Here is a 13,073-nt window from a genome sequence, read left to right on the forward strand (position 1 = left end):
TATCTTATACTTTCTGAAGTTATAGAATAGTTACATTCTTTTAAATTACTGTGTTTTGAACAATAACAATTCAATCACAGCACAAAGAGAAATGAAAAATCAGTTAATAGAAGCAAATCTTTAATGCAATGATAAGTATTCATTAGCAGGGTTAACATATTTTATGGAAGAAGAATCTTATTGCATATTTTATTACATTTTTAGCTACAAAGCCAACTTAAGTGAAATCATTTTAGCTAATGTGAGTTATATACTCAATAGATAGAACAGAACCATATCATTATACTTTTAAAAAATATATAAAATAAGTACTTGTAGATTATAGTTTTTATGACTTCTTCTAGAGAATACAGCATAATTTTAGTGCATCTGAGTTATTACAGAATTTGAAATATGAAGTGTATCCATTATATATATTGAGAAAGACCTCAATTTAGAATTCAGATGTTTTTTTCACTTTCTGGAATAACAAAACATGATTAATAAGAACATAGTAGAGAAATGGCACTTTGTTATGAGTTCTTCTAGTAGACAGAATAACTGCTTACTTTTATTTTTACATGTAAAAAGCCACTTCAACTACAACTTCTATAAGGTATTTGAAAATAAAGCCAAAAGAAAAACAATTTCAGGAATAACTAAATTCAAATGGTTAATGTGATGCAATGGAATCTGTGGTGTGGAATTTCCTTGTGATGCACATATTTTTATTAAGTACAATGATTTGCCTATCTTTTTAATTAACTAAAAATCTGACCTTGTTAGAAAGAGAAATAAAAAAGTATGCATTTTTAAATATAAAATTTTATAAAGATAAAATCCTTGTCATTAAAAATGAACAATTGAAATCAAGTAAAATATCCCAATAAAAACACATCTAATTAATTTAAATTTAGTATTAAGCCCTCATGTAAAACTAAATGGCATCTGGAAACCTAATAATCCATTTGAAATTAACACTATCCAAAAGATAATACAGTCATCATCTAAAGAAATATAAGTTAAGTTTATGAAATAAAATTTACCTGCTTTTGCAGCTCATACGTTTGTTGAAAAATAGTATGACTTTATTTCATGTGCATGCCAATTAATGTAGAAATATATGGAACTCATCGTTTTTCATTGGTATAGAAAACCCCCAACTTTTACTGCTTTAAGTTTCCTATTTCCTACCCTTCCCACGTACTCCCTCCAATTCTTCAGAATCTCTTCGGTCCAGCTTCTCTTCTATTTGAGGTGAACAAAATAAGATTCCCAAACAGACACACACAAAATAACCACCACCCAGCTGAGGAGAAATAGGTTTTCTGCCTTTGGCCTGTCCTTATATGTTAATAAAACCAGCTCATACATTCTGCCACCAAATTCAAGTAATCCTCTGCTACTTAAGGCTGGATGAAAGGAGTACTCATTGTGAATTATGTTTCATCTGTCACAATAACCTTCTTTATTCTGTCATGGACCTCCCCTTTGCCTGTGGCAATTAGAGAAAGTAGGTATATGCCTTGAAATATGAGACAAAGGTTTCTTAAAACAAAGCAAAACTTGTGACACACAGTCAATGCTTGCTAAGCAATATACTGAAAATGAGCATATGAGACATTTTGAAGTGATTCTGATTTTTTAAGGGCTCAGTAAAAGAATTCATTTTAGAATGAGCAGGTGGTATGGTTGCCATCGGTGATTGTGGACATCAGTTATTGATGACAAGCAGTGAATTGTAATTGTATTAAAATGAAATATAAGCAACCTACTTTCATATTGTATACTTTCTAGTTAAATCACGTCATAAGAATATTATAAATATATGGTATTTATTTAACATACAAAATCACAGTAAATCATTTATGTATTTAGGTATATTTCAAGACATCAGACTAACATTTTCACAAAATCTTAAAAAGGGAAAAAAAGCAGAGAAAAATCTTTCCAATAACTGAGCTTATCAAACATTTTGTTTAACTTAAAATCAATGTGAGTATTTGATTTACTTACTCTTACAAATCACTGAAATTACCTTGAAGCAGTTCAAGTTCACCTTTCTGGAATTAAATCTGTTAAATGACAAACACCATCTAATTGTCTTCTTAAAAAGATACCTCAATTCTTTGGCTCTACAGGGTATAGTTACAGCACTTCTAGTTATAAATGGGTTACAAGACCTTTAAAAGCTACAAAAGGAAAAAAACACACATAGTTGACAGAAAGGAAAATGTTCCTTCTAGGACCAAAAGAAAGTCACTGCTGACGAAGCGACACAAACGGTCATTATAACAGTTGCATCTTTTAAACAGCATATACATAATTTAAGCTAACACAAAATTCATAAAGTCTGAAAGAAAAAATTCTCGAGACTAAAAGGAAAACCTTTTGGCCCACCGCACAGGTTGGGCACAAAAGTGCTTGCTAAGCTATCTATTTCACACATGCAACGACAGAAGGTTCGATATTCATTCGATCGATGAGTGAAAAGGCACAATGGCAAAATCAGACAGACTTCTTTTCAAATACAGATCTCCAATGTCCCCCAGTCTACAGATGCACGGCTGGTGGTGTGGCGCAGACGGAGCAAGGGTTACATCAAGGCTGTTCTCTGGACCGTGCAAACAGTAGACCAATGACCTGCAGCATCATGCCCTTTGAAGAAGAGGCAAGTTCGGTCATGATGAAGAAAAATCAAGGCGTACCTCTTGTAACAATAGGGAGCGGCTCGAGGCTGCAAAGAGGTAAGCAGGGGTAAGAAGAAAAACGGCATCTGCTTCCATGGTTACAGGCCAACTATGAGAACCTTGCTTTTCAAGGGAGTCTGTTCTCAGGCTCCCTCGCGGGGTATGTCATGCATTCTAAGCAAAGGCAGGTTGAGCTGAAATCCGCATAGTTATTTCAGAGTAAAATGATACGGAGCACATGGCTGGCAGAAAAAAAAAAAAAAGTCACATGACTGTTATGAACCAGACTTGGGCTATTTCAGAATAGAATTTTTTTTCTTTGTAGCAGTTTAAATAAAGATAATATATTTGTATAAAACAGACAGCGATGATAGGCATGCTTTTAATTTCTCAAGCTCTTATGTGAGCAGAGGTCAAGGGTCAAGATAATACTCCCACCCCCCCAAGGAAGGACCATACGACTATTGTTAATGTAACTTTATTACAGATACCATTTTAAAATATTTCCCTTTTTGCCGGACTATAACATCGAGTACCTGTCCTTTTGAATCTCTTTCTATGTCTGTCTGGTTCTCTCTGATTTCCTGCCCTGCTTTTTCCCATGATTGTGTTCATTAAGGAGGTTAGGTCTCATGGAAAAGAGGTAGAAAATTTGGGGAGAAGCTTCTTTTGTGCGGTCTCTAAGAGGGCAGCGTTTTCTCTGCCTTTTGAAATATGCTTGTAGTGAATTCAAATTTGTGTCAGAACCATTCGCCTCTGACAATAGTGCTGTTTTAATTCAAGCATTTGTATTTTACTCATTGCTTGAAACATCAGTGACCCTGTAGATTCAAATATAAGTGTTTTATTTTCCTTTTCTGTGGGATGTTTAGTTGTAAAGTTGCATGTTGTGATATAATTTACTCTGTTATAAATACCCGATACTTTATGAATAAAAATTTGACCAATATAAAATGTAGTATATCTGTATTATCGAGGATAGGTCTACTATAATAGCTACTCAAAATATGTAGACATAGGAGTAATTAAGATGGATAGATATTCCACTAACAATGTAGTATAACTAAATATTAGAAGAGCTCGTGTTTGGTTGTCTTCCAAGGATGTACAATTAACTAGAGATGTTCTAGGTAATGTATCCTTTGAGCAAGTCTTGTTTGCAAGTGTATTGTTAAAATTAGGGAAAGAAAGGAAAAGAATGCTCTGAACAACTTTCATTCAATTTATTTTTAGACGCTTTGTATTTACTGTAAATGGGCACCATATGGCCTTATGGTATGTAGATATTTATTTCAAATACTTAGCTGAAGGAAAATTACCTTGTAGCTTTACAAAAGCAATTAAGTGCTGGTGACAGTGATGGTAAGAATTTTATGCTCTCAATCGAGAAATCAGAAAATAATTTTTTGGCGTGATCCTTCATACTGATGCTGTGTTTTAAACTCGGTCCATGGATAAATGCATGCATATGGTTTTGTTTCTTTCAATGTGTTTAGATCCATTAATTTCTATGCTTGCATGGTAAGGAAAGTGTTTGTGGTAAAAAAAGTAAACTATTTAAGTATCAATATGTTTAATATTATAATAATTCATACACAATGATAAGCAACAAACATATATTAAAGCTGTCATGCTCTAGTTTCTTTAAAGAATCATGTACTTCTAAGATAATTAACATCAGAGTTACTTTGATGTAACAACAGATCATATTTGCCGCCAAAGGTCAAGTGCCAGTTACCTCTTCTGCGGAAAATCCACCTGTCAATTCTCCGAAGGAAAACAAAACAAAAGCAAATGTACTGAGGTTTACATGTTGTATGATCATTTGTGAGTTGTGGTTAAAAGAAAATGAGGCTATGGCATGAAATCAGCTGCAAAAAAGATAGTTGGATACTTGTGTGTGTGTGTGTGGGGGGGGTTTCCTTCAGCGAACATTTAGCCATTAGTCTTGCTCTTCTGTTTTTCAAAACATGCTCAGTTTTATAAATAGTTATGTGTGAACATAAGTTACAATAACTTCCAAAGGTGGATGTAAAGCACTTGGAGACATTCTCATAGTGTCAAATTGGTAGTTATTAAATGCTATTGCTTTAACACATTAATATCCAGAGAGGACATTTAATGTTGAATACTTAGCGGGGAAAGTGACAGAAACATTCTTAGGAAGAATTCTCTATATTTGAGGTATTAAATAGCTGCATGTAGCTCTCCTCATGTAACAAGGTGTGTTAGATGTAAGCATTTATTAGAATTAAGCTTTAGGGTAGTCTTTTTTCTCTCTTCCCTACAAAATAAAAATTAAAAAAGAAAAGAAAACAAAAATTGGCCTCTCCTAATGGAGCACATACCCTTATAAGTGAAACAAAACAACTGAAAACTTCCAGTGCCTAGTGTTTGGTAGTTCTTCAAATATAGTAGATGCTCAATAAATAGCTAAGAAGTGAACAGACATATGATTGCACAAGTTAAACATTTTCTGAAAATAACACAGTCTCATGGAAGACAGAATGGAATATTCTCTACTTACTGATGTATCCTTTTAAAAAGTCTTTTTCTTATGACCTTTCTACACAAATAAGTACTTTCTCTTGGTAATCTGGTTACACACACCAGAGGCACATTTGACGTTATTATATGTTCTGAGACAAAACAAAATCTAGGAGTCAAAATATACTAAAGGTATACTATATTAAACAATGTTAAGTAGATTTTTTATATACAATACTTTTCAGGGCATTCAAACAACTAATGTATTTAGTGTATCCTCAAGAGAGGCATATATTATTAGACACTATTTTCTGAAGTTACTTAATCAAAGTTTTAAAAATTTACTCATTACATTATATATGTGTGTGTGTGTGTGTTTGTGTGTGTGTATTTAATCAACTACATTCATAAAATGTTTATTAGCTTAATATGACCTAATTTAAATGATGCTCTGAAGCTGGCTAACCCATCGTGAAACAGCCAATTGTGCCTGTTCCTTCCTAAACTCCATTTTAAGAGGCATCATTTTCTTTGCCTGATAGAGGCTATGTCAGAAGTATTTTCAGCATAGAAATCAGCAAATGCTGCAAATCAGGGCCTCTCTCTCTTTTTGAGAACCGGTTGGTAAGCATTGACCAGCACACCATTGCCTAATTTCCTCTCTCAATCCATCTTCGTAAGTACGTTATAGCCACTAAGAGGTCAATAAGTTCAGAAGTTTTCTATTCATCAACCTGTCTAAAATACAAAACTATTGAAATCAATTATGGAGATTAAACATGAAAGAGAGGGATGGCCATGGAAAATATTAAGCACTCTAATTTTTCTTTAGAGGTTTAGCTTTTATATCAGGAAGTCATCCAGTTTATCTTTCTGACTTCTCTAATTTACCTGGATAAACACCCATGTTTGTTCCTCTCCTATCAAAACATTTATATGCTCTCATATGTAATTGTCTAATCATTTCTAAGTGAGTGTCTGAAAACAGGGTTCTGAAAATGGCCAGACATCCTTTAAATGTGTCTCTAAGCCAGACTCACTTCATTGTCATAGAATTTTTATAAAACAAAATGAGGTATCTTAAAGTAGTGAATACTTTTGTTTTGCATATCATTTAATTTCAAGCATTTTTTCATATGTATTAACCCACTTGGCTTTTGGGTGAGGTTATTAGAAAGAAATAAAAATGGAAAATCTATTAATGGAGAAAATGAAATATGCATTTTTATAGATAAGGTACTTTATTCCCAATTAAACTTTTATTGTGGGTAGATTATAGGTAAAATCTCTAGATTACAAGTGTAGATATCTGACTAAATAATAGATGACTTAGAATCATGAATGAATTCTTTTCTGGTCTTATTGTTTGAAGAATGAGTTATATGGTGTCATGTTTTGCAGGGTCTCTTGGATCTCCTTTGTGACAATACAGAGGGTTATTTATGTTATGGTTCTAATTTACCTTCCCAAACACATACACCCAAACACTTCAGCTTATATGGCCCTCAAATTAGTTAATTAATCTGCACGTCTATTTTGGGGAGAAGTATTGTGCTATTCATTGGGAATTCAAACATGATTAATAGCTGGTCTCTGCTCTTGTGGAACCCACAGTCAAGTGTGAGGAGAAAGCAGGGTAAAGGTGCTGCTGTTCTGAGAGAGAGCCATGTGAATATAATGCTGTCTACTTTAAATCTAACATGCATCTATATTATGAATACCCAGAATTCTCCATGTTTAAGCCCAGAATCGTATATGCTTTCTGGATTCTACTCTCATTATGTAACAGGTGCTGATGTATCACAAAGAGCTTCATATTCACAAATAAAATTACAAACCATACAGACTCGGTGGCAAGGATATGATTCTTAATACAGTCCTAAATCAAGAGTAAGCAGAGACAAGTTACAGAATCTAGCCGTACATCCTATTCATGAACACAAGGAAGAATTTCACATAAAGTCAAGATTCTCCAAGGCTACTTCACCATTATCCTAAGATAAACATAATTCTTTTCCCAATGTCAATTCTCACAGGCATTCAACTAGAGGATAGTGTGTGTGGGTGGTGGTGGTGGGGTGGGGTATGAAACACATGTTTGAATACTCATTGAATAAAATGTTTTTGTAGTTGAAAAAAAGCATTTGAACACAATAATATTATGCTTCTGTGACTTCTAAAGCCAATCAAAAGTTGCAAAAGGATTTGTACTTTGCCATTTATATCAACCACATTGGATATAATACCAAATTTTAGCAAATAATGTGGCACAGGAAAATTCTCTTCCCTACGTCACATTATTTGAAATTCTTCTTTCTTTCAAACAGTATTTCACAATTCTTAAAATAGATCAATGTAAAAAATTTACATATGAAATATTTTCAAATTACTTATATCACGTTGAATATTTAATGAAAATATCTTTTATTTTATAATTTTAATAAGTATGATTTATAAATGATAAGCACTATTGTATTTAAATTTTAGAAATTGAAAAAAAAACATAGTCCTTTTAGATATTTTTTTTTTAAAGAAACTCTTTCACGTTTTGATAACAGAAAATTGTTCGTTAAAAATTTTTATCCAGGAAATTTAGTCAATATTAATTAACCCAGTTCAATTTTCCCCCCTTCAATAAGTATTTCCATTCTCCTGGGATATCTTTACTTCCTACTTTTCCCCCTTTCTTATACCAAATACATCTCTTATACCAAATACCATCTCTTCCCTTCTGTTTCATTTATATTGTTATTAAGGTAAAAATAATAAAAATAACTAGATGGCAATAGGAAAGTTTGAAATATATGCAGATATTTTCACACTGGAAAACTGTAGTAATTGGATATACAACTCAGCTCTGAGTTCTCAACCACCTTTTAAGAAATGCTTTTCCTTAACCTTACAAAAAGGTAAAATAAAAACATTCTCTCAACCTACTGAGAGGGAAAATGAACCTCCTACTCTTCTCCATTCTTTTGTCTGAAGCATGAGATGAACATGTGTTTATAATAAGTGATGTTGAGGCTCCATTGTTGCCTTGGTTTCCAAAAATTATTGTTTATTATTACTAACATAAGCTTACCAAAAGCTATTTCCCTTAATTGGCATGTCTCAACCATCATACTTTTTGAGCATCAAATCCATTCTACTTTACTAGTGTGTGTGTGTGTATGTGCGTGCGTGTATGTGGGTGTATAAAAGCTACTGTGTTGAAATAAGCCTTTGTTTTTATATATGGATGCCAACTATTGTGCTGTTATATTACTTTGCATTCCCTTTTGTATTGTTTCTCAAGGAGATGATTGAATCCTTAAAATACCCAACAAACTGCTCAGTGAAATTTGTTTTAATTAAAAAAAGGCTCATTCTTTTAAGCATTTCTTTCTTTAAGGGCCATATACATGGACCTAAGCAATGCTCCTTTCTTATTCATATTTATTTTTATATAACATATAAAATATGTATCAATACTTATTATTATTAAAAATGATAATGTCTCTACGGTGGTTCTCCTATTGATTTATATTTATATTTGTCATATGTCATGCTCAACCTGTCTATGAAGGCAGACAGATTTATAACCAGTTTTGTAGCAGATAAGCAGTTAACTTCCAGATTACTTCAGATCACTTCAGGATATTGTTAATATCCCGGTTCCAATTCAGGTGTCTAGGGTGAAGTCTGCAATTTTGCTTTTCTAAGGAGAATTCAGCAGGTTACAATGCTGCTGGTCTCGGGAGCACAGGTAGAAGAATGCCAAGGAGTGAGAGGGCTCTTCACAAGGAAGCTTAAGTTTTGACTATGCCCCTGATTCTGATCTTAACCTAGAGACTTACCTTCCTGGTCTTGTTTCTTCCCTTTAAAATGGATGGAAGCATGTTTCTCCTGCTTCTTTATGGAGTTGTTCTGTGGCTCAAATTAAATGAATTAGGAAATTGCCTTATAACAAAGGAGCATAAGATGAGGTGATACCAGCAGATATGTCCTCTTATTCTTTGAATAGCATATTTTATACTAATAACCTCATTCTGCTGGTGTCTGTCCATTTAGCTTGAAATGACAGACCCAGTTTTAAGGTTATCTTCCAATAGTTCTTTGTCCATGCTTCCACTCCCTTTCCTGTTCATTCGTTCAGTTATTAATTCAGCAGGTATTTATTGAGTAGCTACTGTGCACCATGCATTGCGCCAGCCTCTGAAGATTCAACAGAGCCCTTCCACTTTCACTTTTCTGCATTCTCTCAAATGAGTTCATTTATTGATTTTGTTCTATGCTTTATATCTCTCATATCTTTCCTTATGCTTTCAACAGACTGTTGCAATGATTAATCTGAAGGTTATATTTTTTTCTCTCTGAATCATTTTTTTTTACAACTCTAAATATACTTATTGATTTCCACTACTTGGCAGATTATCTGCAAAAAAAAAATATATATAAAATTGAAGAAGTGACAGAAGGGATAGTCCTTTTGTCAAATTACTTGTATTCTGCTTGGGGAGTAGAATATTAACAATACCTCAAATTGTACGTGGTAGACTATGACCGTGGAATGTGATGGGTGTCATCAGACTTTGAAGAATCTCATATGAAAAGGAAAACATCACAGCTAATTTGAGAGGTTTTCAAAAGACTTACAGATGGCTAAATTGCAACAAAAAGAAATGGGAGAAAGAGGATAGATATCACAGGTGGATCAAATCATACATCCTGCTCTGTTTGCTTCTGTTCATGCTAGTGGCTTGGACAAATGATCTGGCATGGACAAAATGGTCATAAACCTCTTTTTAATGTATGTATGTGGTAATGCTGGGAATTCTCACTGGAGTCACACTGTGGTGGCCTTAAATGCTGGCTACAAGGGACTGTACTTCGTTTGGGGGTCATGAAGAAATCTTTGAAAGTCAATGCTACTATTGGCCTTCCTGCCATCCATTCAAAATCAACCTTTAATTCAACTCTGTGGAATTTAAATGTGAGTCAACTGAGCAGATTGGCAAACTCCAGGTAATCTTTGGCCAGTTTTCATCAAGGTGGCATAGCATAATGAGCACAGTGTAATGGACTGTGTGAGGACACCTGGCTGCTAGGTATGCCTCCTTCACTAACTAGCCATTGATCTTAGAGAAGACATTCACCTCTGTAAGTCTTGGGTTCATCTTCTTAATGATGAAAATAAATTATGCCTGTTTTCGAAAGTAATTGCAAGAGAGAAACATGGTGAATAAATTGGAAAACGTTAAATCTGAAAGTATAAAGGTCTATGCCAATAGAAGGATTTCCCCTTGAAATTTTGTATCCCTCCCCATCCCTCTTTGGGGTGGGGCTTTGGAAGTGGTGATCCTTGCTCCCACCTTTTCCTTCTCCTTTAAATGAAATGTCATCTTTTTATTCTGTCATTTTAGGACTCTGTGTGCACTTTATAAGAGCACCTGTGGCAATTGGTTGGTTTTACTTCTTTTTTTATATATATAAACTATGAAAGCATCGACAAAGCTGCTCTTCTCTTTTATCCTGTAATGAATTTTTATTCATGAGCAGACTGTACTAATTACATTGTCATCCTGACCTTAGCTTAGATATTATTTCTTGAGATACCCACCACCCACCCGCCACTGCTCCCCCAGGGATCACACACCACCCTCCTTTATTTGCTCTATGGCACTTTTCATTACCTGAAATCATGTCCTTTGTTTATTTGCTTGTATGTCATTTTAGTCAATAATATTTTATTAGTTCATTATGTGACAGACAGTGTCAAAGGAACTGAGCCAACATGTGCCCTGAAGGAGACAGACAGCAATAAATATTGATGCTAATAATATCTATCTATATATATAAATGTCAGGTGGTAAAAAGTGCTATGAAGAAAAATAAAGCAAGCTGCAGGATTAGAGAGGAAAGGTCATTATGCCATTTTATGTCAGATGTTCAGGGCAAGGCCCTCTGATTGTGCATGTGTTACATGCCATGGAGTCAGCTCCAACTCCTGGTGACCCTTCCAATGAGTGATGTCCTCAGTGCCCTGTCCTCAATAGCCCTGCTCAGCTCCTGTAGATTTATGCCTAGGGCCTTTTATTTTGAGTCAATCCATCTCATATTTGGTCTTTTTGTTTTTTTCTGCTGCCTTCTATTTCTCCCAGGATTATTGTCTTTTCCAAAGAACCCTGCTTTCTCATGATGTGCCTGAAGTAAGGCAGATTCAGTTTTGTCATTTTTGCACTACTGATGTTTCAGGCTTATATTGCTCTAAGACACACTTGTTTGTCTTTCAGACAGCCCAGGGTATCCATACAGCTTCCCACCGTACCATATTTCAAAGGGATCCATTTTTTCCCTATCAGCCTTCCTCGCTGTCCAAATTTCTCGTTCACAGGTATTAATTAAAAACACAAGGGTGTAGATAACTTAGCCTTAGTATCTAAAGACAAATCTTTGCTATTGTTGATCTTTCCTAATTATTTCATTGCTACCTTTCCTAGACTCAGCCTTCCCTTAACTTCTTGGCTGATTAGGTACTATTTATTTAAAGGCCAGAAGGAAGTAAGGGAAGGACATATCTAGGGGAAAAATGGTTCTAAGCAGAGAGAACTGAAAGTGCAAAGGCCCGGAGGTAGGGGCATGGTTCGTATGTTCAAGATCAAGCTTGGAGCTAAAGGTGGCTGGAAGACAGCGAGCCAGGTGAGAGTGATAGGTGATGAGACTGCAGAGCACAGCTCTGGGTGCTATCATGCAGCCCTTCAAGATGCATTACAGCCTGAGATTCTATTCTGAGTGAAATGGGGAGTCTTGTAAGGCTTTGAGCTGAGAAGTGATGTCACCAGAGTCCGGTCATTCTGGACGCTGTGCAGTGAAGAGGATATTAGCTGAGAAAGGAGAACACAAGGTGTGCTAGAACTCACTCCTACCAGCTCCCAGCTCCTACCAATGTGCACATCGTTTCCCAAATGTGTTATGTCTCTTGAAATTAGCCATGGTGGGAATGTTTATAGCATGGAAACCTGCAAAAGCTGTAAATCAGGGATTTCTTTTCTTTCTTTGTTTCTTTGTGTATATCTCTCTGTTGTCTTTTGCCCCCACTCTCCCTGTCGTTTTCTCTTTCTTTCCTCTTTTTCTCCTTCTCTCCTTCCTTTAGCTATCTTCCCTTCTTCTTCTTCCTCCCTCCTTCCCTCCCTCCCTCCTTTCTTCCTTCCTTCCTTCCTTCCTTCCTTCCTTCCTTCCTTCCTTCCTTCCTTCTTCCTTCCTTTTCCTTTTTCTTTTCTTTTTCTTTCTTTTATACCACTATAAAATTTATTTTCATAAATAAAGCTGTTGGTACACATTTATCAGCACATCTCTGAGGTCTCTGAGGATATCATTCAAAAGTTATTGCCACAGTACAAATGAGAGGTCATTGTGGCTTGGATTAGACAAGGGTAGCAGTGAAGAAACTGATAGGAAATAGACTCTGGAAGGCGTTGTTAAAGGAAGCACTGAAAGGCTTTGTTGAAATTTTGAGAAAATGGCTGAGGAAATGATGCAAGAACTGAAAGAATAGTTGATAGTTGATTGAGATGGAAATGACCATAAGATGAGCGACTTGGGGGTAAGTGTCAGAATCTGGATTTGAAAATATAAAGATATCAATGCCCATTAGGTTTATCCAAATGAAGATACCATGTAGAAAGTTGGATATTTGAGTGTGGTACTCAGGAAAGGAGTTTGAATTAGAGATACCAATTTGGGAATTCTCTAACAGTCTGTCCCTGTTCTTCATAATGTAAATAGGAACTAATTGCATATCAGTTTTTCAAAGTTTTCATTTCATACAGAGCAGAGAAGCAACTTTGTTGAAATGGCTGAATCAGATGTTCTCTTGATACGTTTTTTTTTTTTTTTTTTTTTTTTTTTTTTTTTTTTTTTTTTTTTAAATATATTTTA

General features: G+C 34.8%; 1 long non-coding RNA gene across 1 annotated transcript in view; it reads left to right on the forward strand.

Moving 5' to 3' along the window:
- Positions 1-2,851, forward strand: part of LOC118675103 — a 79,847-nt gene extending 76,996 nt beyond the window's left edge. The window contains exon 3 of the long non-coding RNA XR_004973815.1: positions 2,532-2,851. This is a non-coding gene — a long non-coding RNA (uncharacterized LOC118675103). The remainder of the gene's footprint in view (positions 1-2,531) is intronic.
- Positions 2,852-13,073: the final 10,222 nt, after the last annotated feature.

This window comes from Myotis myotis, unplaced genomic scaffold, assembly GCF_014108235.1.
Source record: "Myotis myotis isolate mMyoMyo1 unplaced genomic scaffold, mMyoMyo1.p scaffold_m19_p_2, whole genome shotgun sequence".
Classification (NCBI taxonomy): domain Eukaryota; kingdom Metazoa; phylum Chordata; class Mammalia; order Chiroptera; family Vespertilionidae; genus Myotis; species Myotis myotis.